The sequence below is a fragment of the Lepisosteus platostomus genome, chromosome 18 (assembly GCF_059453375.1).
Source record: "Lepisosteus platostomus isolate fLepPlt1 chromosome 18, fLepPlt1.hap1, whole genome shotgun sequence".
Classification (NCBI taxonomy): Eukaryota; Metazoa; Chordata; class Actinopteri; order Semionotiformes; family Lepisosteidae; genus Lepisosteus; species Lepisosteus platostomus.
In genome coordinates, this window is record NC_142628.1 from 2399517 (window position 1) to 2425328 (window position 25812).

The 25812-nt window shown below is 36.4% G+C and overlaps 1 protein-coding gene across 6 annotated transcripts in view; it reads right to left on the reverse strand.

The window, feature by feature from the left end:
- LOC148645440 (leucine-rich repeat-containing protein 4C-like) overlaps positions 1–25812 on the reverse strand; it is a 433163-nt gene that overhangs the window by 22650 nt on the left and 384701 nt on the right. For all 6 annotated transcript variants that reach the window (XM_088611178.1, XM_088611180.1, XM_088611177.1 and 3 more), the window contains one exon: positions 16335–16391. The gene's annotated coding sequence lies outside the window, so the exon portion shown is untranslated. The remainder of the gene's footprint in view (positions 1–16334; positions 16392–25812) is intronic.

Below are 25812 nucleotides of genomic sequence, written 5' to 3' on the forward strand. Positions count from 1 at the left end.
CAAGGAAGAAAAATTGATAGGTTTGTTATAAGGGGTGAAAAACGACATGGGCCATGGGCCGTGATTGATAGAGATGGGCGGCCTTTCTGTTGGCTTTGTAGTCAAATTCTTGACGCTTGCAAAGCCTACAACGTAAAAAGACATTTTGATACTACTCACAAGAATTTTGACAAGCAATACCCACCTGATTCAAGTGACAGGTCTCTCAAGATAAATAAAAAAGTGCTATTGCCGAGCAGAAAATCTTATGAGCTACTGTACTTTAAAAGCGTCCCAGGCGGTGACACTAACCACGTTCAAAATTTCATGATTACTTGCTCAATATGGCAAACCATTCAGTGATGGTGATATATATATATATTAATACAGAGAGAGAGGATGGAAAAGTTATGGTGTAGTACACAAGGTTGCTTGAGAAACAGGACATTTCAGACAGAAGTCCTTCATCAGCTGTGCAACTTCAGAAGCACTTTCCTTATACAGTACATATACTGTACATACATACACATGGTTAATAGCTATTATAATATTATATAGTACTATTATAATATTATATATTATAATATAATATTATCATAGGTATTATGCACACAGATCAGGTAGGCCTAGTACTGATTAATATATGCGGCCCGCGAGACTTGCTTTTAGCCGTGATTGAAGCCCAGTTGATAAAAAGGTTGAGAACCACTAACCGCTTAATTTCCATTAGTAACGTAAAGTTTCCCAGGAACAAACCTATCACATTTTAACAGAAATTCCTGCATTTCTAATTAACCTCTAAGAAATGTAAGAACACCTACAGAAATAAAGCTACAAACTGGGTTAATGTTGTCAATAGGTTTGAAAAACAAATCCACTACAGCTTTCATGTTGTGTACCTTCATATTGTTTCATGCATATAAACTGTGTGTTTTTATTAAATGTCTCAATGGTAAAAATATCTGTGTCGAACATCACTAGCAGGGGGACAAACTTTCCCACTGCAGAGACCCAGTCTTTCCAGTTTGTCACATACAATTGAGGAAGTGGATAGGATCGAGGTGAGGACAGTAAAGAATATCCAATGGAAAAATGAACCTTTTCACTTTGTGGGCATATGGCAGAAACCTGAACACTATCACTCTAGTTATCCTCAGGCAATGCGATAAGTTACTTAACAACATCATAGTCATTTTTACTCCAGCATCTATTAGAAAGTACATTTTCCCTGAAATATTGCTCTGTAATGAAAGTATGGATTGGAATGCCCTGTGGAAAACAAGCTGACTTAATTGCATTCAAAAAAGGCCAATTTCTCAATCTCTATAGCCAATGCAGCAAAAATGAAATGTACAAAAAATAGCTTTCATGGCTTTCAAACTCTATTTCTGTTTTTAATATACTGTATCAGCAACCTGTATAAAAATGCTAAAGAGTCGCATCTTAATGACTACATTTTGTAAAACTAAAAAACTAATTATGTTCACAAAATACTTAGATAACTGGGAAAAAATGACTGACTTAAAGGAGTAAGGATAGCAAATTGGTCCTCTTTGGTCAATTATGAATGCCACAATGCCTAGCTTTACCATTAATGTACGACAGTCAGGAGACAAAGAGCTGTTTAAGCAGCAATGACCGTGAGTTTGTCCTGCAATATTCATCCAGCTACAACATTGATGACTATACTCTCCCTTACATATCATCTCAGCCACTGTTTAGACAGTCTTTCACCTGGCCCCCTTTATGGTTTTTGGCAACTCCATGAGGACAACTTGTAAATACTACAACAGGTCCACTCTCTGTGTCTCTTAACCTTCTTATCTCCCTTTCTTCATTACCTACCAAGGAAGGCCCCCACCTGGTGTATATGACTATTCCTTTTCAGCATAGAACTGATTTCCACCAGATACTTCATGCCCTCACTGGACAGTAATTTGTTAGACATAATTGAAACAAAAACATCATTATCATCATCATCATCATCATCATCAACAACATCATTTTACCAAGGATAGATGTTGTATCTTAGAAACCATATTAAGACTGTCATATTAAACAGTCTATCGTCTGGGTCTGTTCATTACTTCACTTATTTCTCACCCAGGTTTGTAATACTCCACTGGCTCAGGGTTTCAGAGCTTCACCTTCTCTTGTAAGGTAAGAAGCTTTGCAGATGATAAAATGGCATGATGACATGGAGGTTAGTGCTGCTCATTCACATTTCTTTGGTCCTGGGTTTGAGGATGAGTTCTGCTATAGCATGGGGTGCCTTCTATGTTTGCATGTGTTCCTGTGCTCCCTTTCCTACCACAGACCAAAGACATGTTAACATGAAGACCCAGTAACTGTGAGTTCAAAGAAAGTATTCAGCACTTAAGGAAAAAATAATGCTTTTTGAAACCATCCTCTGTACTATTTCTCTTCTCTGCCAGTAAAGAAAACCACTACCGTTTTGACGCTCTTTGGTGAATGTGGCTCCTTCCAACAAAACATCTATGAAAAATACTTGCCGACAATCAATCATAAGCAGATGTTAGACCCACATAAACAGTGTAATACACATGAAAAAAAAATTAGGTCAACAAAAATGTATGTGCTGTACATATTTAAATTCCATTTTCTTTCTCGTTTTTCTTACGGTCCAGTTATTTCAGGGAAGTATGCATATAAACATTAGCATTTCTCTAGTTTTGCTATTATTTCTCCAGCCTAGAAAAAGATGACAAATGATGAATAAGCACCTTAGTTAAGTTACTTCCCCAATCTGCTTCTTAACTTGCCTCTGAGAAACTCATGGCTTTTGCTCCCAATGCTGAGTAAATTAGTGCTATGCTACAGAGCTAATGCATGCAATCTGAAGAGTGCTCATTGCCTCTCTTATCTGTTGTACCTGTTGACATCAGCAGGCCACTGCCTTCCAGTAAAAGGAAGTGACTTCAAGTCTTACACAGGAATGGCATTTCCCTTGGGAAAACTATTTAAAATTTCCATGGCCACCTAACGTCACATAACATTGCTTACTTCCTAGTTTCCATTTTATCATCAAGACACTTAATTTCTGCACAGCTGTGACACAAATGTGTAAAGGTGTCTTTATTGAGTGCTGCCTTTTGGCAACAAGGGAAGTACTGCATTCAGCTGTCACATGTGCTCCAGCCAGCCATGCAAGACGTGTAGGGAGAATATAGATCCAAACTAGTGTGTCTTGGAAGTGACATGAGATTTTAGTTGGAAAGTTTGAGTACTAGCAAATCATCTATAACAGTACATCGGGATATAACATACAGTAGTAGTTTTAATTTAATGATGTTTAATGACAGAAGAAAAGGAAATGGGAGATTGATCTGTATTTAGGAATTTACACAGGAAGATTAACTGATAACAACATGGCTGCTGCAGTGCCATGGTATCCAAAGAGTGTAAAAGTACAACGCAGCAACTGTTTGAAGTACTCTTTAAAGAGAGCTACTTAATCAAAATGTGAAATTCTATTAGGCCAGGTCCTGGCAGAAGCATATTTTATTACACTTCATTCAAAATGTTTTTTTTATCTGTTTATTAGCTTATCAACCTACAAACACTCCTACATATTTAGTTCTGCAACTGCTGCCAAATGCCCTACGTACTGAAAATGAATGGTATGACAGATATAATATACCTGCATTACCACAGCTGTCGTGTTACAATGTGCATCAGACAGATGCAGTCTTTTTTTCATTATCTGGACCTATTATAGATTCATGCAATTCATTGTGCCAGAAATTAAGGCACCAGAAGCTAAATATCATCTCGGTGTCAAGGAGGCTAATTTAAATACACCATTATTCCATCACTATTGCATTTTCCAAATTAAATGAACAAATAAAACCCATTTATTTCCCATTGACTTTAGTCTTTTTAATGAGTAGTTAAAAATAGAAAAATGAGAATTCATACAGTTTAGTGTATAATTAATTGAATGCCAGTTAACAAAACTGTACAAACCCTTTGTTCACAAAAGGAGAAAATGTGATAAATTTGAAAATGAACATGCAGATTCACCCACAATATCAAGCACATTATATGTTTTTTTGTATAACTGACATGTTATATGCACTGGAATTCCTGTACAAACGTTTCTGTGATCGGTTAACGTGTTTGGCGAAAAAGCACATTTAAAAACTCACGCAGCACATGCATACTAATAAAGAAGGCTAGATGGCCCTTCCACTACTCTGCTGAAATCTAGTTCACACTCTTTTTTCCTATTTTGACCCAGCTGCCTTCCAGTTCTTCAGAGAGACAAAGTTTCTGCAGTGTCGCCTTAGCGACCATTTTCCAGCTGGCATTACTTCCTGTCCTTGGTTACCATGCCAACCCCTAAGAGGAAACATCACCACAGGCTAGACTGTGATTCAAAGAATGTTTTTTTTTTCTTTTAAAATGAGGATTATGCACAAAGTATGTACCCAGGAGGAAATGTTCTTATTAACAGAAAGGACACTTCCATATAAATCAACTTAATTTTTATGTTCTGATTAATTAGTTTTCAGTTGATAAGATTCGGTGATCCAAAGAACTAAAATGTTTTCTGAATGGTTGTCTTATGCAAATTAGACACGAAGATGTGTTTAGGGAGACATGTGACCAAAGATGTATGCCAGATTAACAGAGAAAAGTCCATGGCACTTGTAGAATCTGCTGAATAGCTTTAACAGACTTCATTAGTCTTACAATGGTTGCTGTTCAGATGTGCCTTTTCAGAAAATGCTTCATTATTTAATTTAGGCTTCTGTCATTTTACATTCCTGTAGTAAACTGTTTTTTTTTCATAATGAATTTATTAATTAAATTATTCTCATATTGCAATAAATGAAGGAGTAAGTCATGAGAAGATGTCAGGAGTGGATAAAGGTACTGAAAGGAAAACGTTTGACAGATTTTTGCTCCACTGCAGAATTTCCTATACTTTTCAGATTTTAAAACAGAATCCCTCCTGTTAAAATCACAGAATCACTGTATGATAATGGTTATCCGGTATTCTCTATTCAAAATGGCTTGAAAACATACATGGTATACTGTACTTGCTACCCTAAATGGGAAGCTGTTGACACTTGAAATGTTAACACAGTTGACATAGTGGGTCCTCTCCTACTGTATATGTAAGACTATACTGTAGACACATGCATGGAGTTGTTTGTGTTATAAAAAAATCAACTGAAAAATCAGAACACAGAAAGATGCATTCAAAAGCATATTATAGGTTAAGCTTAGGCTAGTATGTAATTCCATATTTGTTTCAGATTATCCTCATTTACTCTTTAAATGGCAAGAGAAATCTTTCTTAACCCTTTCACAATAGCCTCAAGCAAAAAAAACAAAACAAGTGTTAACACCATTGCCTGTACCGCAGTCTCCGTGTTCTCCTTCCCACAGAGAGGAACCTCTCACTGAAACATTCCCATTCTCATGTAAATTAAGAAACAGCCCACCCACGTAAAACTCAGCTTCATTCCGAAATGTTGTCTAAGACCTTGGCCTCACATGCCCGTGTGCTGTCTAACACTTTCATTCAGCCAGATCAGTCCTGGCCAGTTCACTCCTTCCTCTAGCTGCTGACTTCCTCTGCCAGTTAATAATTACAGATCAATTACACACTGAGATGCAAATTTTCTTTCTTGGCCTTTTGCTCAATGAGTTACTGTTGCTACTTTTGCCTTATTGTCACTAATGCACTGGCTATAATGCAAACACATTAAAGGCACACATTTTTGTGAAAACAAAAGTATCCGTATGGTTTTAACTTCAGTAAATACAAGCACAGTGTAAATAACATACTGTACATAAAATCAACACAGAAGAAGCCACTGATAATGAGTATTTGGGTAAAGTGAAAAATAATTACAATAAAGAGAGGTTAAAATGGGCTACTGCACGTACTGTACGTCAAGAAAACTTGTAAAAGAGGGAACTGCATCTGTATCTTCAAGAAAACCCTTCAGCCTTTAAGAAACAAACTGATATGAAATACTTTAAAGAAATTATCAACCAAAAGAAGCATGAAACTATATAAAGTATACAGTATATACACACACAAGAGAATAAATGTAGAAATAAACACATAAAACAGCCTGAAACATCATAACATCATCAGCCAAGATGGAATTTTAACTAAAATGTATTCTATTTAAAACATTACTACTTGGTGATTCTGTCCTTTGTAGCTTAATAAACAAACAAGCCATCAAAAGCATTCATTGACTGGAGAAACCTGTCTACAGATGCTTAATGTTCTGACTGTTAATGAGGTTACACAAAATAAAATCACCTCCTTGTGACTCTGAAAAAGATCTACAATGTGTCTGAAGTAATAGATAAAGACGTTGTGGGCGATTTTTTATAAGTTCTTCATAAAGCCGCCAGAAGAACTTTTCATTCAATGATTCAATTTTGTTTTGGGGAAATGAGTTATGTTCAAATAATGAATGCAACAAATTTAAACATATTTTGCTAGAATTGTATGGTAGTCTTCAACCTGGAGTATTTAATTATGATGTACAAAGCAAACGTGCATCCCACCTTATTGCTCTTTATGAAATATTGAATCAATGAGTTGAAAAATATTCTGCACACAGAACAATTATGGGAAGCTACAGCAATGAGCATTTTTATATTTTACTTGCTTAACATTTTTATTCACAATATCCATGCATCGAACAAAACCATGTGTGCCATCTGTTACACTTTTAAAACTGAATTTCTAATAAATCAATTAGAAGCTGTGAATTTCTACATGTGAAAAACAATTATACCACAAATTACTTTAATGACTTACACTATTCTTTTGACATAGCCTTTAGCTTAATTTAATCACATTCATCAACATGCAGAATGAAACCACATGCCAGCCACATACTGTACAGTACAGACTGAAAATAAATCTGTCACATTCATGCTTCTTCTAGTATTTTACCTAAACGTCAATGTAAAAGTGTAAAATTTTGAATTATAAATTTTAAAGAAAATTTACAGGAGAGATGTTAAAGAGCTAAGAGCCTTAAAGCATCCAGTTAACTCCAACATGAAAAGGAGACTTCTTCATATCCACATACTATATACTGTACTGTTAGCCTCCAGTAACTGACAATATTTTAAAGCATATCCTTCAGTTTTCAATATATCATAATAATTAAGATTTTTGTTAGTTAATTTATTAGATTTAGGAGGTTTGGGTGAGTTGTTTAGACATTTATCCAGTTTGTCGGCACTTTTTTGTTGGCATACATTTCTCATTAATTAAATTTACCAACTCAAATATTTATTTTGCAATAGCAAAAAAACAGAGGTTATAAACAAAGAACTGACACATACAAATAACACTTTTGGAGTGAGCCACAAGAGCTGTTAATTGAAACAATGAAATCCTCTCCTAATTTGATGTTAGTTTCGGGTGTAGATTAGATCATCATGCAAAGTGGTTTGCAACAAGAAAGGCAGATCTGGTAAATAAAAAAGCCTGATTGGAAGCAATATCCAATGACCTGTCCCCCCCTTCAGGCCCAGTCCTCTTCTCAGTTATCTGTCCTTGCCATTCTGCACCTCACCTGTTTTCACACTGAAGGATTATTCGTTCATTTCATTCCTAAAAAATAAAGACGGGGAGGCTCACAAAAAAACCCAAATAACTGGAGAGTGTATAAAAAAACAGACTTTGAGGGGTTCAAGATACTTCAGAATTCCATCTTTTACATACTGACGCTGATATACTGTGTAATTGATATGCTACATACTGACACTAACAGAGACAAATGCTGGAGAAATCTGAGCAAATGGACATTTTTCATACAAGAGCACTCACTAAAGATCAAGGGCTCAAACATCAAGGGATGTAATGTTAAACATGTCCTATTCACTAGTAGGACCTAGACTTTAATATTCTTTAAGAATATTGTGTACAAATGAATGTGGTCACTGCATTACAAAAAAAAAAGCCCAGACCAGAGAAGAGTGACCAGAGACCTTTCCAGAAGCAAAGGAATATCTTTTACTGACAAACTAAATCATCCAAACTTTTTTCGGTCTAGAACAGAGAAGAGAACCAGGGTATCTGAACCAAGTATTCAAAATTCTCAAAAGCATTAACAAAGTGAATTTTGCAAAATAAATAATAAAAAAACAAACCAGAGGGAAAATATGTGGAGGACAGGGATTCCTTTCTTGAAGAGCAAAGATCATGGACATACAGTAAATGAACTTAAAAACACTACACAGACGTGACAAGAATAAAACAGACATACTTTATAATGCAGTAAATAGATCACACCATACAGTGCACTATTCTTAAAACAAGAACAGTAAAAAAACTGTAAAAGTCAGGTAAAAGAGAATCTCCTAAAACCTCTCTGTGAGGCATCGTGGAGCTAAAAAATCTGTGGGCAGAGGGCACCTGCCCTCTTACTAACTTAATTACTAATGCTGGGTCAGAGTCTGTCTTCTGTGTGTTACATCCCCAACACACAGATGCTTAAAAAAAACACTTTTTGCTAACGTCAGTAATTAGATTTTATCTATGAGTTCTACACACATCAGTCCAACAGATGACCTGAGGGCCAGGAGCATGCTCTGACTCTCTATTTTCTACAGTGTCCACACACACTTTGTGTCACTGTCCTATTATATATTTTGGAATGTATTGCTTTTCTTTCATACGTTTGTTAAAGTAATATGCATATTTATTGGTAAAAAAATGTCCTTCCTCCTTGTCTCATTTTGGATATGAAACACTGCCTCTGGAATTGTTGGGATACATTTGCTTGAACATCATCGGCCTGAGAAAATGTGGCAAATGTCACTTCACACTTGAATGCGCACGTCTATTCAAATCATGCTTTAGCCCTGATTGTAAAATCTGCTTAATTCCCTGCATCACATTCATTCAGAACTGGGTTAAAAGATCATGTCATGAATTAAACACAGTACAAAACTGAGCAGCATATTCCACCAGGTTGTTCAGAGAGAATTTGTTACCATGAATTAAAGAATAAGTAAGCGAGCAAGGCACAGAGACCTCTTCAATAAAAGGAGCACATCCAAGCACTTGGTTCTGTTGACTTTTAACACAGCTTATGGATCATGAATAAGTCAAGGTGGAGATAGAAAGTGATGATTTAAAATGAGAAGCTGAGGACAGCAAGAATGTAAACAGTATATTTCTTTTAGTTTCCCAATCATTCAATTGATTTTATTTTAGATAAAAAGCAAACACTAAAAAGACCAAAAAGAACATCTACAAACACATAAAAATGTTATTCATGATTTAATTGTAGCTAATATCATACATACAGTGAGCTACCATCTGGTGGTTCATATACAGTATGCAAATCATTTTTTAAAAACAATCTGTATGTGTTGTTTTGGGACAGGGGGGTTACCCGGGGTTGGTAACCCCAAAAACATTCCACTTCTCCTACAGTTTTTATATACACTCTCCTACCTATGTATTACAGAATGGAATGTTCATAGGGGTGATGCATTATGTCCAAAATAGTGGCCTATCATATGGTACAGTATGTCCCATGACTCTAAAAGTAATGCAGAGCAGAAGTAGATCAGGCTTTTTTCCCTCAATTTGTTGACTGAAATGCAAGGGGCCTCACAAAATAAATGTAGCTCCGGTACACTGACGATGGTAATAGCAGACCTGCATAATGTGTAAATTCAGTTAGCCTCAGGGGTTTACTGTATACACAGATTGGCACATAAAAATACCAAACAGGAAGCACAATTCAGGCTGCAATGATACTTTAAAAGGGATCCGAAAGGACAAATATTGGACATACTTACTATACTGTATATACTGTTTATATTCTATATTCTATTTACTGTTACGGTATATAAATCCAGAGTAACAGTCACAAATACACAAAAACAACCACATGGAAATAACAACATGCTAAATAAAATATTTTGGATAATTAGACAATGATCTTGGGACAGGATGCAAAGTTCCTGCAATCTGATGTTTACACACAGTCATCTTCTCTGTTACAGCAGAGACAAATGTGTGTTTCTTGTTAATAATTTACTTTCTTACTGATTCTGCTGCACATGGAAGCACCTTTTCATGAGCTGTTGTTCACACATGGGTCACTAGAGCACTACAGTTAAAGTCATACCTGACCAGAATGCCCATATACTGTACAATGAGAGTCAATAATCATGCAATGGCAATATCTTTCAATAATTAATAAATCCTCATGTCCTCATTGTCCTATATTAAATAAACAATTCAATAATTAAGGAAAGTTGTGGGGTTTGGAAAAATATTTTGTTAGCATTGTTTCTGAATTGTTTAAACATTTGCAACGGTGCTTGAATTATCTCTAGAGCAAGGATATTATGATGTACATGCACTGTTAATATCTCAGTCTTATTAAAGCAGTGCGTAATGACTGCTATTCATCTGTAGGGCACCGTGACTGACAATTGTAGGGAGGAACATGGCACCTGGGATTTTGAATACTGAAATATTGCAGCAGCTGGTTGCAAATCACCCTAATGTCCACCAATTTTTCATCTCTTAGAACATGCTAGGATGACTGGTAGGCAGTGTTCGTGATTATCTTTGTTCCGGTACTCAGTAGTCACCACAACAGGACAGAATTTTCAACTCCTTTGCAAAGGGTTTCAGATGGCCAGAGCTATAAAAAACATGGTATTTATAACTTTAATTAAGGCCAGTTGGCAAAAGAACATTCTGAAGATGCTTGGCTGACTATGGTTTGTGCTTTGTGGTGCCGGAAGCTTATCATGACCAAATCCTTACTCATCAACATTGATTAACATGGCAGCAGTGTGCAGCAAATGGAGGTTGTCTTCGTCAAAAAAAATAGGAAGATGTAACTTTTTACATTATATCAAGGTGTGATCTGTATTTATTGACTCCAGAGAGAATAATCTGCTAAGACCTATGATGTTGGATGAGATTGGTTTTCTGGAGGAGCTTTGGGGTGCAATTGCTGAGCTTTGATCAGAACATGTTGTTGTGCAGCAAAGGCTTCCAGCTCTGGTCCTGAAAAGCCCCAAACCTGTTTGTCCATTAGGTCACCCCAAACACCCGCTTTTTAAAAATTGGGAACACGTGCAGGGTATTCATCAAAGAAGCATGTCATTCACCCAGTTAAGTGAACTCTGGTTCCTTGAACATTACGAGGTCTTCAGATGTTTGTGCCATGTGATCTCTCAGTTATCCAAGTAACAAATGGTCTTTGTAACCTATTGTATTTCATTATAGAAGGTTTTTAAAAATCAATGATTTAAAGGCTACTTGTAAAACCTGCTGGATACGGGCTCTCCAGGAGTAGTGTTGGAAACAATCCGAAGATACTTTAGAAACATATAACCACTGTGTTATAAGCACAGTGTTTTGTATACATGATTTTTATACATATCATGAATTGTATAATATATATAGTATATACATAATATACTTCACTCCCGGTAGCACGTTGATTCATTCCTCCAATTAACTCAGTGCACATCTATTCAGTCTTGTTATTGATTACCCAAAACCACTGGGTGTTCATGCTGATGGGCATCAGTCTAAATAAATCCAAGTACACATTTTCTTTCACAATCAATACTTGAAGAGTTCCATCAAGAAGCTCTCCAGATGGCATGATGTACAGAATCGTGATGAAGGCCATACTTAAAAAGCTCACATCAATTGTGCTTTACAGAGAAAAGGTGTTTCCCTGCATCTCGCAGGAAATGGCCTTGAAGATAATGAAGCAAGAAGGGCCACCTGAACTGCCTAAGCTAAAAAAAGAACCTAACAGCCCCTCAATGCACAGAACCACATCCCACTGCTCCAATGCAGATTTTGGAGGTTTTCCAAAAAACCACAGATGCACACATATATTGAAAGCAGACAAGGTAGAAATTACTCTGGTCCAGGGACTTTAGTCTAAAGTATGTGACAAAATATGCATTGGAGTCCCGTCATATCCTAAACATCAGGAAGCATTATCAGGCTCAGGTGCTCAGGGGTATCCACACACTGTTGTCTGAATCTGAGATCCGACTGCATTAACTGTATAATCATGGCTCTGTTAACTAAAACTAATTTCTACTTGCAATTTTATGACTTTTATAGTTCCCATGGGCACATTCATAGCTCAGTCTCCGTTAGCACATACAAACCCATCTACTGTATATTCAAAAAACACAAAAAACTAACCTTCTTATCCTTTTTAGCATTTTTCAAATAATATGTAACAATTATATCCAGTAGAAAGTCTCCACTAAGACTATGACGTTTAAATGTGTTATTAAATATATATAGCAGTGTGCTTGACTGTCCTTGAGCAATATCTTTATTCAGTAATATCTATTCTACTTTCTGCTTATTTCAATCAGGAAAGAACGATGGAAGTAGAAACAATGTCTGCTAGATCAGGCGAGCATCACACCTACTGTACTGTACATGCTTAGTCAATGCTCTACATCCTGTATACCTCAAAAGGAATGTCAAGAATTTTCTTTGAATTAGACTGGATTGCCAGTTAGAAGATATAAATTGTCTTAGTTAAGAAACAGACATGCAATTCAAGAAAGCACAGATAATGTTGCTGTTACCTCATATTTCAGCATACTGTTGTCAAGCTTCCCTGAAATCCCTTAAATTAAAAATAAAATCTATCTACCCATATTTCTGTCTTTATTCATTCCTACAGGTAACCTCTAATGTTTCTTCACAAATATCACAACAGAGTTTTTTACAAGAAATAATAAAGGATTCTACAAGAGTTTTTGTAGCAATCTAATGTATTGCTAAAATTATTTACAGTACATACACACAATTAATAATATGCACTTTTTTACTGAAAACCAGTGGATTTGGATTTTTTTTATATAGTGCTGCTACACACTACAAATTTATATTAGGTTATCCCAATATGGGTAATATGCACTAAAATCCTGAATACAGACCAACATACAGTAGTTGTACTTTCTTTTCATGACAATCACATTTCATGTTGCATCCTCAAGCTAAGTCGAACAGTGGCAGTGCTGTCTTTTGCTTTTCGACATAAAACAACTTATACTTTCTGCTCCTTGGCGTGTTCAGGTGTAGGGAAACCTGCACAGCATCCACAGAATCGTGTTTGCTGTTGCATTTTAGTTGCTGACTCTGCTTCAGATCTCTACTCTGGCAACATCAGAAGCAAGAAACGAAGCACAAGCATATTTAAACAAGTACAATGTGATGAAAAACATGTTTGATTCTACCAAGCTGTAATAATTCCCCTGCCTTGTACTGCCTCACGGGTGTTGCTTTCACTTCATTGGCGACAGATTGTGTTCGAACTTGTGAGCCTGATGGTTTCATGCACAAAATTACTGTGCTGTACATGCACTAAGGACAGAAAATCAGCACTTTGGAGGTTGTAATGTAAAGTAAGTAAAGGCTTACTGAGCACTGTATCACAAAACCTTAAATATTACAAAAAACACTAATTTTCTGCATTAATATGATTTGGAGCTCTTTTTATATTGTTTTATTTGGTTTTAAAGATCAGTTTTAATCATTAAAAAAATAATAGTTGACTCCTAGGGGATTCTCATTCAACCTTCCAATATCCAAAAACAGATGTTTGTGTGTGTGTGTAGGAAGAGTTTTAAAGGTGAAAACCATGGCATGATTAAAGATGTTGATCTGAATGAAACGTTAAAACATGCCTTTATTTGATCATAATTAGGCTTATGTAACACTTTCCTTAGTGGAGTATCTTCCAAGGTATTAAATAAGCTTCAATTTGTCCAGACTTCTGTGTCTTGTACTAACTGAACACACTCTGCATTAGCACATAACTCCTATCCTCTGTAATCATGTAGAAGGCATCAAACAGTCTAGCTCCAGGGTATCTTAAATATTAACTGCATGAATATAATCCAGTTCTTAACCTTAGATCTGGGGATTATAGCCTTCTCCCTCCCCTAAAGACCAGGCTCCACACACTGGAAAAGACCGTATCAGTAAAACTCACTGTACAAATTCATTAAAGACTCTGTACCTGCTGAGACTTACAAAACTTGCTTAAAGACATGCCTTTTCACTAGAACCTCTATAGAACTAGAATTCTTGTTATAAGTAACTGCTACAGTTTTAATCCTGGTTTCTTGCTGATTCTGTTGGGAATTATACAGTATGTAAAGTATGGTACTGTACAGTACTTTAGTGTTGTTGAAGTGTGCTCATAAATAAAGTTGTAGTATTCCTATTGTTATAAAGTGTCTGGAAGATTTCACTCACAACCCTAGTGTACATGTATGCTGTGGCACAGCACAACTTGATGTGAGATCTGAAGGCTTACAACATTTGGCAAACAAATGGCAAATTAATTCTAATGGGGAATGGAGTGGATAGAGTCAGTATTTTACTAATATGGATAAGATTCACCAGTCTTTTAATGAGGTAACATGCAGAGATGTAAATTCTAAATACACAACTGTGCTTGGAGGGGGACAATGGAGATTACTATTGTTCTGTATAAAATGCACTTAACCCTTTTTCTTTTCTGTTAAAGGCAAAGAATTTCTATTATACAAACTTAGAAATTGTTTTTCCGTGTGTTACATAAATCTAGCTCTGTCATGCTTACTATTAGTACAACCAAAGGAAACAAGAACATGACAACCAAAAGAAAGTATTTTATATGAGTCAAAAATACAAAAAAATATGTCATGAGGCATTCAGGCAACCAGAGACCGAGTGTCTCCTCCTTCCAATTTTTACCATCTGTTGTTTACATAGTTTACTCTCCAGAGTAGGAGAGAGAAAATAGTTTTTTTTCAATACGGATATAGGTCTCTTTACTCAGCATAACACAGATCAGCATAGAGTTTCTGTTCCTATTTCCAAATGGTAACAATTTTTTCTCCCATTTGTAACTTGAAATAATTTCATTTGAAGACCTAATAATATGTTACATATAGTTCATGTTGTAGTGGATATTCAAAGTCTGTCTAGAATAAAACCCATAATTTATTTATCTGACAAATGGTTTAGAGCCCCTGACCAAATCAAGGCACAGAACTATTTGTCACTGTGGAACATACAGTATGTGTATGATATTACTGTATATCCATAGTGGTACAGTATGCTGTTATTTCCAGTTTGTAAAAGATTTCCAACAAGCAGGAATACAAAACAGTTGAAGCATTTACACAACCAACGAGCCTAATCCATCGAAACTAGTACACGTACACTTTGCACACTTTACTGAGAGGTTGTGTCTAGCTCCCAGTATTTTATCCAAAGAAGAGCTCATTTCTACAGAGAGCTGACTCACAAATACTTGCAAATATCAAAGATGTAACTGGCAATTTACCACTTAGGGCAGAGTTGAAACCGAACAGAACTTAGTTGTCCCTCAGCAGAATCATCATCAATCAGTATGAGCTGCTACAGTACTTCCAAAAAATACATCATGCAGATCATTACAGGTATGTGTTATATTCTCAATGCACAAATCCAGCATCTCTAGCGGCAATGACTACATCACTCTGCTCCTCATATTGGTGTATTCCAGCTGTTACAGCTGCCATCTGAATGCATATATAGAGGTGCATTACCATCAACCATCTGCATTGTGCTGGTGTTCTCACATGTGAATGTCCTAAAAATGCCCATTCATTGACATTATGACAGTCGCTGTAATGTCTTTGCGGTGCACAGGTACAGTTTATATGACATCTGAAGTTGTTTGTAACAGCCTGCTGGCACATTCCAGCTTGATGCACACCCAGAGCTTGATTACTCTCATCATTGGATAAGCATGGCATCACTGAAAATGGAACAGATTTCCTTGTTATGAATTCATGCTTGTGTGACACATCTTCCTCAACAGTAAGCAGTTACTGCTTGTGTCTCAGTGATTAAACTGAGTCTACATTTTGGATGTACAATTCAAGGAATTTGTGATGTGTCATGCTTGAATACTCTCCTTTATCACTAGTTGAAACATCAAACATATGTGAATCAAAAACTCCTGCATGGCATGTTTATACTGTATAACTACAATATTTAGATTGGACTTTGTTAAGTGTCTGTATATAATTGCTAAATATGAGTCAAATAATTAACTCAATTTTAAATCCATATTGTAAAAAAGTAAAAAAAATATATATTTTAAGATAAGCTAAGGATACACAGAATCACCAGCTCCAATCATTCTCCGGAACATTAGTCAAGTTTAACATTGGTTCCAAGTGGCTCTACATGAAAGGGTGGAGTAAACGATCTCAAAAGATTAACACAGCAGAGATGATCGTGCCTGGCATCTGCTCGGATGGAGGAGGGTGATGTTTACCTGCCAGCTCACTTGTAGTCACTTGTGTTCGCATTCCATTTCGGCAGCTGGCCACCCCTGCAAGAAAGAAAATGGCATTGCATTACAATGAACTTTTCTGAAATCTCAGATGTCACTCATTGTGAGGCTCTGTGCTTTGCCATAGTTCTGCATACAGGGCCCTAGTTAATAAGGCGCAGGAAAATGCTTTTTGTGAAAAGAGTTGGCATGAAGCCATTGTATTTGATTAATAGATGAAAACTTGATAAGAAGCTGGCATCCACTTAAGAGCATTCGAATTTCTTTTTGTTAGATCATTAAAATAATTCTTAAAAGAAAAGAAAAGATTTTCTGGAAGATTATTACAGTTGTCTTAAAAGTATTTCAAGCATGTATTTAAATTTATTTTATACATTTAAAAATATATAATCAACAAAAATATCGAAATGCTCAATTATGCATCCTATTAATGGTGTCCTACTGTATTTTTATAATTATTTGATTTAAGGATTTTAAAGATATTTTTAAAAAGCCTATTATTTTAAGTGAATATCAGTAGATTCAATTATTTACTTTCTCTGAAATTCAACTTCTCTTCTCCATTCTAAGGAGGGATTGTAGGCTTGTAGGATATTAAAATCAAAACCTAAACCCTAAAGCTAAAAGTTCTCCATACACCCATGATCAGAAAGCCACTTCTGGCAAGGATGTTATGTTGAAAAGAGTTAAAAGAGATCAGCTCCACTAATCCAAGTCTTCCTTCAAGTAGTGCTGTGCCAGTTGTGCACTGTCACGTGGGGAAGGAAATCACAGTCACAGAAAGTTACTGTGGTGACATGACTCAGGATGAACTAGTAACATCTGGATCAGAGAATTCAAGATAAGCTACAAGAGAGCACAAGTTAATGACTGAGGCACTGGGGAGTCCATATCCAGTCTCGAGCTTATCTGCTGCATATGCAATGGGCTTGCAGTGTGATAATGGAGTGGAAGATGACTTCATTATTGAGAAGCCATGTACTGTATCTATGCTGTACATCTCCCGGGTTTTTATGAGCTCTGCAGCAGTATGCAAAGACCACAATTCAACAAGACCATGGGATTGGTGATTTTAAACATGAAATATATTTATTGTTAAAATATGTTCATTGGATCCTGCAGTTCTATTTCTAATTCCTAAAAGGTTTTGACTGTAACATTGTATTCACATCCACACATCATAGTTCTAAATGTAAACACTGATCCAGAAAAAAAAAGATCCCTGATGTACAGAATATCTCATCAATATGGTTCTTTAGTCTGTGTTTCTGTTTTACAGTAAGTGATCATGGCATTGTTGAATTAGTCATCTTCAATGGCAATGCAAACATAAGTTTTTACATAAGTACAATTGTCTTTTGACGTTTGATGACACTGGATGGCAAAAGAGAGGCAAATCAATAGTTACAGAAGGTGTGTGTTTCCAATTTCATCTTAATTCAATAATGGATCATTGTACGCTCTATCCTAACACAAGCCTTTGGAACCTTGGTGAAATATTATTAACAGCTTATCTTTCTTAAAGTGTGAAAAAACACTTCTAAAGCAAAAGCTGAGATTCATTCTTATTATAACCAGTACATCAAGAGCTGCACAGTCTATTAGAAAAAACACTGTCCTTAATGTCTAATAGATGATAGTAAAACCTACATCTACAGTCCTTTTGGGAGGCTAAAAGTGACACCACTGTAACACTCTTATGTGCAGTGTTTCATGTACTGTAAAAGCATTGTTTATAGCAATTTACAGCAACCTCTATGTCAAAGTAAAATGACCAGAACTGCTATTAAAATACATTATTTTAAAAAGCCATTCTTCCAGTATCATAATAAATACCAGTGTATTGCATGTGCTGGATAGCAACTCTCTTAATAATCACAGACATGTACATCTGCCCCACAGGATAAGGAATTTTGAGGGGCTTATATTATGTGTGCTTAGGAAATGATACAATAATCCTTGGATATTACAGACCATACCAACAAATTACATGGGTCAAACATCCTTAAAACTTATCATAATCTTATACTCTTATTAATTAAACAGAATGATTGCAAGGTAGTGTAAAATCTGTAGTGAAAATAGTATTCATTTTTTGTTTTAACCATATTTAGTTTTACCCAGTGATGGTAGTTCCCCATTGAACAACGGTTTTCTACACGATAAGCACAACTGCTAACAAGGGTTGCTTTGGGGATAAAGTTGTGATTTAATCATGACATACAGTAAGTCATTTGAAAGATAACATTATAATTATTTGGTTTATTGTGTGTGAAACTGTTAGCTTTCCTGGTCAAGTCAAAAGCATGAACTGTTTATGGCAAGTAGGGTCAGAAACAGGGTGAGACTGTAATGAAGCTTGTAAGGCCCTGACGCAAAATCACCTTTATTAAGTGACTGTGCAATCCCCCTAGATTTAATTCTAGGAAGTTACCATGGAGAGGTCAAACACAACACATGTTTCAGAATTTCCCTGCAATAGCCATCCTTGTTTATCTCTGGCACTGAAAAGATCAACTTTTCAGACATGAGAAGAGCCCTTCACAACCTTACACTGTTAATCCACTGTAATCAACAGCACAAACATGTTCCAGGCACATTCCAGGTTTCTTTTGCTTTGGTTTTCTTCACTTTTTATACTAAATATAATGGTTGTGATCTGGAAATAAGCATATATACAGTATATAGGCTCAATAAAATTAACATACTGTAGGACATCCAATACATAATTGACACTTATTAGCTGGAACAAAAAATATTGTTTTTTTTTTAAAACTTACATCATCACCTAAAGGCAGGAATGTGCAGGGTTTGTCTCTGTTTTAGCCTGGCAGAAGGCTTATTGATCTTTTATGGTTTCATTTTTAAAGGTTTATGATTAAAAAGAACTGGGCTACTGTACATAATTCATCACTCCAAATAGGCTCCCCAATATCCAGATGGCCAGGCCTACACTTCTACTGTCACTGTGAAGTGGACTAGCTGCCCAGGTCTGGTCTCTGGGAGAATTTTTTTCAGGCTAGATGAGAAGAATTCTGAAATAATATCATTATTCTGTCAACTCATTGAGTGGCAATGAAATAAATGATCTTTTAAGAGGCTGGTGACACTGTATTTTAATGAGGTCATTAAGGCAACCACTGGTTCTTCCTTTATGCTTTGACCCTGGACAAAAGCTGAAAGAAACTGTTTGTATTATCTGTGAGTAATGATATATTTTCTCCTTAGTACAGTTAATGGGACGGGATGAAAAATATTGAAGGCCAACCTAACATGAATTTATTTTTAGAAGAAGCTAGAAGTAGCTTTAAATAAGTGTGTCATTACTGATTCACTGCTGGCTATTTCTACTGAAATTGACTATAATGAAATCTCCTTAGAACAAACTACCTTATGGTATCATAAAATATCACACACAATAGGAATATAAAGCCACTGAGGTTTAAGGCATTAAGACTGTGGTAAAAAGGAAACAAATACATACAATGTACACTAAAAAATAAACTTAGACATGACCAATAATATAGCTTTTGCTTCTTTCCATGCAAGCCTGTAAGATCTGAATATATGTCCATTAGCTCTCATTTGTGTTAGGTAATATAGAGTATACAGTATGCATGGTCAATCACCATGGGCAATCTGTGGGAAACCACAGCCAATCAATTAAAAAAAATATTTTTTTTCTTAAAATTATTTTTTTTTCTCAAATGTACAAAACACTTTACCCATAGAAGGGGACTTACAGTACGTCATCCACATCTGAAGTCACTGCACCACCCCAGTGCCATGGAGGCTTTCATGACCAAGTATCTAGAGTCTTGGTTTTCCATCTCAGACAAAAGACAGAGCCTTCCGCAGCACTGCACCCCTTTATCACTCTGTGTCACTGGTTTAGAACAGCTGTGGTCCAGAGGGAGGAATGTCTATAACTTATCACTGCAAATAGGCTCCCCAACAACCAGGAGACAGGCAGACCTATACATCTAATGTCAGTAACTGGTCCACCAGCATCATTTTCAAGTACAACCTGCATTTTTCCTGGTCGTTTTCCATCCCAGTACAATAATTCTGTATTTACATGCTCTTCTTGTTCACATTTCTGATTTAAAGAGCCTCAAGAAAAAACATTTATATATACTGTATGTCTTCTTTATTCAGGGAAACTAGAACTTTTATCAGGGTGATTGGTTCCCACTTCAGAGTTAAGCAGCATTCTGGTGCAGCCAGGCAGCTTCATGAAGTGTTTGAGATGATTTACAATGCGCAGTACAGTTGCGTACAGAGATGAAAGAAATTGTTTCGGTGACATAGACAGCTAGACGATCTTTCTCTCAGTGTTCCTCCTCTCCCATTGTTTCATGCTTCCTAAATAACTCTATAAAATATCTTACTCTGTAGCTTATGTATATACTCAATACATTCTAAAATAAAACCAATAAACCGTAAAAGTAACCAAATGTGTTAAAAAAAACTTAAAACCCAAATCCAATGCAATGGATTTGTATTTAGAAAAGAAGCAACAACAACAAAAAAAATCGTCAAGATTAACAATAAATCAGATGATCAAAAAACATAAGATCATAGGATAAGATCAAATGAGTCTATAATTAATAATCAGTTAAAAACCTCAATTAGTAAAAATGATTTGTAATGTTCTCCCTGTGTTCCTGTAGTTTTCCACATGAAGCTCTGGTCAAAACATACTGTATACTGGTAGATTAATTGGCTTCTGGGAAAACTGGCCCTGGTGAATGTGTGAATGTTTTCCATGTTCAGGGTTCTCCCTGCCTTGTGCCCGTTGCTTGCTGGGATAGGCCCCGGCTGCCCTGAAACCCTATACTGGATAAAGCAATTAGAAAATGGATGAATGGATGATTGCATTAATATTCAAACCTTTTGCTGTGACAAAACTAAATCAATTTAGACGCACACAACTACAGTATCTTTAGAAATCACACAATCACACAACTATTTGTTTTTTCCTTTGTGTAGAATTATAGTGGTTGCCATGATTTCAGAATAAAAACACCTGAGAGTTCCCTTGGTCACGTAGTGACTTTCTAGCAGACTAAGGAGCTGTCAAACCAAGACAGGGATAAATTCAATGCAAAGCACAGATCAGGAGAAGGGTACAAATAAATATTGAAGTCTCGGAATATTCCTGTGAGTACAATCTACACAATAATCAAGAAATGGAACGTGCATTATATCATTCAGACAGTGCCTAGATCAGGTCATTCCTCCAACCTGAGCAGCCAGGCAAGCCAGAAGTGGTGAGGAACGCCACTGTGAGGCCAGTGACAGTTTGGAAAGAGGTACTGTACAGCGTTCAATGACTGAAATGGGACAAAATGTGCATCAGTCACCAATAGCCAGATCTCTTTACAAAACTAACCTGTATGGCAGCTTAGCAAGAAGGAAGCCAATACTAAAAACCAATTTCAAAGCCTACATGGAGTTCACAACATACTGTACCACCTCAGTGAACCTGTGGACATGTGGCAAAAGGTGTTGTGGTCTGATGAGACCAAATCAGAATTTTTTCAGTCATGCACAGTGATAACAGTATCATGCTATGGAGAGGCTTCAGCAGAGACTGGACAATGTGTTAGGATTGAATCAGATAGAGAAAAGAACAGGCAACTACTGGAAAAAAAACTGTTTCTGTCAGCTTAATAATAAAAAACTGGGGAGAAAATTCACCTTTCAGCAAGACAATGATCTAAAGCACAAGGGCAGATCTGCTGGAGTGGCTTATAAAAAAGAAAGTGAATGCCTTTGACTGTCCGAAAAGAGGTCCTGACTTGAGTTCTATTGAGAATTTATGCAAATACTAAAAACCGCTGTCCATAAGAGTGCTTGAGTATTTCTGCCAAGAACAATGGGCACAATCGAAACAAGTTGGTTTGCTAAGGAAATGGGACGCCATAGGAAGGATCTACAGTAAATGGTTTTTACTTTCTGTGCAGTTCAGATGTATCAGTGGGCATATACACTTGCATTTTCTACACCATTCACTATTTACCACTAAAAACTGTCTTCCCTCTACATTCTAAATGGAATTAATAAATATTATCACATCACATTCACTTACAAAATAACTTTAAGTACAATTATATAAACACCTCACATAAATAAATGTGCCCCTGTTTCTTTTCAGAAGATCATCCCTCTTGTTGGTTGCGGACCCAGAAATCATCTCATATATTTACATTCATTCTTATAAGAAATAAGTTTTAATTTATGCATTTTGAGTTACACAGCATCTTGCAGCAATGCATGTACTATGCAAATCAAGAATTGCCTGTACTAACCAATTAAAGACAAAAAAAATGTCTCTCCAATTAAACCACATACTGTAATAGGAGGATTAGTCCAAAATGCCTGTTATTAGTGAAGGTCAGCTCCTTCAGCCAATGAATTCAGAGAAAAACAAAATACTAAACCACATGAACTAAAACACTCTCTTAATTCTGTTACAGGTTGCTCTGAATTCCTACAGACAGTGATGCTGTAGACACCAGATCCTTTTATAATAAGTTTTACAAATGGTCTCATTATGGTAAAGATGAAGTCATTTCTGCCATCCTATTTGTTCCTTATCTCACCTTAGTTACCAGTAATGCTATACTTATGCAGTCAGACGGATAAAAACTATAAAGACCAGGATGACCCTAAGGACTTGCAGGACTTGGACGTTTAAGATTAAATTGTGGAAATAAGAGATAAATCTATTTTTTTCAATGGTATGCAATTTAAAAACATGTTATTTTTTCTACTTTCATGGAAATGTAAATCAGATATTGTGGAATACAGATCAAATATGAGTGCTCAAAAGAAAACTAACTATACTTGAAATTTAATACTGAACATTTCTTATAAATAAAAATTACAGCGGGAAATAAAAATGTGGCAGATTGAGCATATTCCCTTTTGAATAACATAAAAAATAAAGCATATTCTCACTGATCTGGAACTAACAATTATCAGAGTCTGGATCATCATCATCTCCCATAGGCCAAGAGTGAGTTGCATACTTTAGATGAAATCAGCTCATCCTTTAGTGAATAAATCTCCATTCCTTGTTTGTATTGAATTACTGTAATGATCAGTACTGTTATTATTAATATTTCCCTTTCTCCTCTGTAACGAATGACATCAACTCCAGCACTTGACCGTGGCTCTTGCAAAGATCCAAGTTGCTAATTAGTATAGGCAGGTGCTATGATAAATTGAAAAAAAACATTTAAATGGAAAACCTTGTGTTTTTCAGAGTGGTGCACTTTTTTTTGCAAGCAACAGAGGCATAGAAATAGGTACAGTTGTGATAGACATGTAGTACAATAGTTTCCATCACAAACCCCCAACCTTTTCATCTCAAACATTTCTATTAAGCTCTTCATTCAAACCATTCTTTTACAGAGAAACTTGGAGCAAAAAATCATAAAGACAACAGAGATCACTTTCATATTTTGATTTTTAAAAATACATACAATGCCATCCTTCTATTTTAATCCACCAATTTTTGGTCCCAGATTGCAGTGAACCAGAGATCCATGCAGCAGAGAAGGGGAGAGAGGGAAGAAACGTTGGCAAACCACAGATAATGCAGTGTGTTAACGCTGCCACTACTGTCCCTAACAGTGAGGGGTGGAGCTGACTGGGTGTTGTGCTGCAATTGGTTTGTGCAAGCAGTGATAGTTTGTATTAAGACCTTATCACTTTCACTTTTAGTTTTGTCTCTCATGATTTGTGTAGGGGCTGTGACTTCAATGTGTGAAGAATGAACATTCGAAAGGGTGGACTGAACTACAGTAGGTAGTGTGTGTTTGGTATAATGCACATTCTACTTGCAGTATCAGTGAGGGAACTCACTGTACCCAGGAGAGTAAGTGTCTGTCTCCTGATCTGTGCCTATCTATCTGACAACTTATTTTGAAGGTTTCTTGGCCTTAGTGGTTAATTTTGTATCATTACATGAGTTGTGGTTTGCAATTAAATATTCAAGAGAATTTACAGAAATGGATAGATTTTCTCTGATGACAGGTGAAACCATTTGGATTACACACAGAAGCCTTTAAATCAGTTAGAACTTTTCAAACTGTACTTTTGCATGCAAACTTTTCTTTCTTGCTATACCAAAGGGCTTGAATACATATGCAACGTGAATCTACTGGTCTCCTAATTTTGGCCTCATTGGTTCAAAGTTGATTGTACAGATTCTAAACAGAGAGATCTTCATGTACATTATATCTATTGTATTTGAAAGTGTCATGGTTGCAAGTTCAGGAGGCAACAAAATGTGGATACTTTTGCAAAGCATTATACAAAAGAAAAAGAATATTTTTCCTAATTTCAGTATTTGAACTGACTAAAAGTACCGTATGTTTTTATTTCAGATTTGTTTTTTGTTTTTTTTTTCTACTGGACAACCTCTATCCTGGCCTGGAATACAAAAATATGGAACAGAGACATGCCTTAGGGTCTGCCAAACCATTATTGCTCTCTAAGAGAGTCATGAATCTCTCTGATAGGCTAGTATTGTGTTGCCTTCATTCACCACAAATAAATTCCACAGCAGAAAAAATGTGCTCGATTACACCCAGGACTCTCTTCAATCTGTAATGCAATAACACTGAATACAGTAATTTCAGGCTCCCAGTGCCAGCAGACTGTGCTGGTACAAGGGGTTTGTACTACATGCCCCTTCTTTTATACCATCCGGTATTTGAATATAGCCCACAAATTATAAGCAAGAGAGCAGTAGGGTGCACAGCACGACTCCTCTATTTGAATAATGAAATTCAAACTGACAAATAGTACAAAATCAAATGAAAGTGGTTCCCTAACACTATGAGTTTTTGCTAAAAACTGCATGATTAAATAATGGCATAATTACTTTCTGCACAGTCATCATCAAACTGTACAGAAACCTGCAGATTGTTTTAAAGCATATTTAGGGCAGGAGAGAAGAAATTGGGAAGAAGAGAAAAGAGTTAATGTTTTCAGATTATTGTGAATGACACCGTATTACAGTATATACTGTAGCGCTCTCGGGTTCACGTGGGTATGTGCCCTCACTGCTGCCACCTCAGGTCTGCCCCCCCACCGATAGGGACTCGAACCCGGGCTTGCTACATTGGTGTCAGAAGCAGGATGGGATAGCCCTTCGCCAAATTAAGCGGGGGAGAGTGTAATACATACGGCCACCATTGCAGGTTGTGAGAACCGGCTTACCAGCGCGGTGACGTCACTGCCCTTCGCTGTGAACAGCAGGGACGGCAGCTGTCGGGCTGAGGGGAGATTTCCCTTTAGCTCAACTGGCTGGGTCCCTGTTGAGTGACAACAGAGGCCCATTTGCAGTATCTCTACTGCAAATGCTTTGATAATGAATGAGGTTAACAGTATCAACAAACTAACACGAAGTCTAAAGGGAAGTGGTTGTCTACAATGAAGACCC